General features: G+C 54.9%; 1 protein-coding gene across 1 annotated transcript in view; it reads left to right on the top strand.

The window, feature by feature from the left end:
- Positions 1-244, top strand: part of LOC104512077 (microtubule-actin cross-linking factor 1-like) — a gene marked incomplete at both ends in the record, with an annotated part of 6,289 nt that overhangs the window by 1,142 nt on the left and 4,903 nt on the right. The gene's annotated exons all lie outside the window — the stretch shown is intronic.

The following is a 244-nucleotide window of genomic DNA, read 5'->3' as shown; positions in this document are numbered from 1 at the left end:
GGAGAGCCAGTTGTCGGCATCCAAACCCACGGGGGGTCTGCCAGAAACTGCCCGGGAGCAGCTCAATGCCCACATGGTAATTTCTGAGGAGATTTTTCATGCTTTTAGCTCAGTAATTCCCCGTCTGTCAAATATCCGCATCAAAACTGCCCCCTCGGTGTCTGACGGGGAGCAGGGAGCTAATTTGGCGGTTGATGCCTGGACCAAGCACTGCGATGCTGTAACCACCTCCCTCTGCTCAGTG

This window comes from Eurypyga helias, unplaced genomic scaffold (assembly GCF_000690775.1).
Source record: "Eurypyga helias isolate BGI_N326 unplaced genomic scaffold, ASM69077v1 scaffold21677, whole genome shotgun sequence".
Taxonomy (NCBI): Eukaryota; Metazoa; Chordata; class Aves; order Eurypygiformes; family Eurypygidae; genus Eurypyga; species Eurypyga helias.
This window is presented reverse-complemented; position numbering and strand designations above follow the sequence as displayed.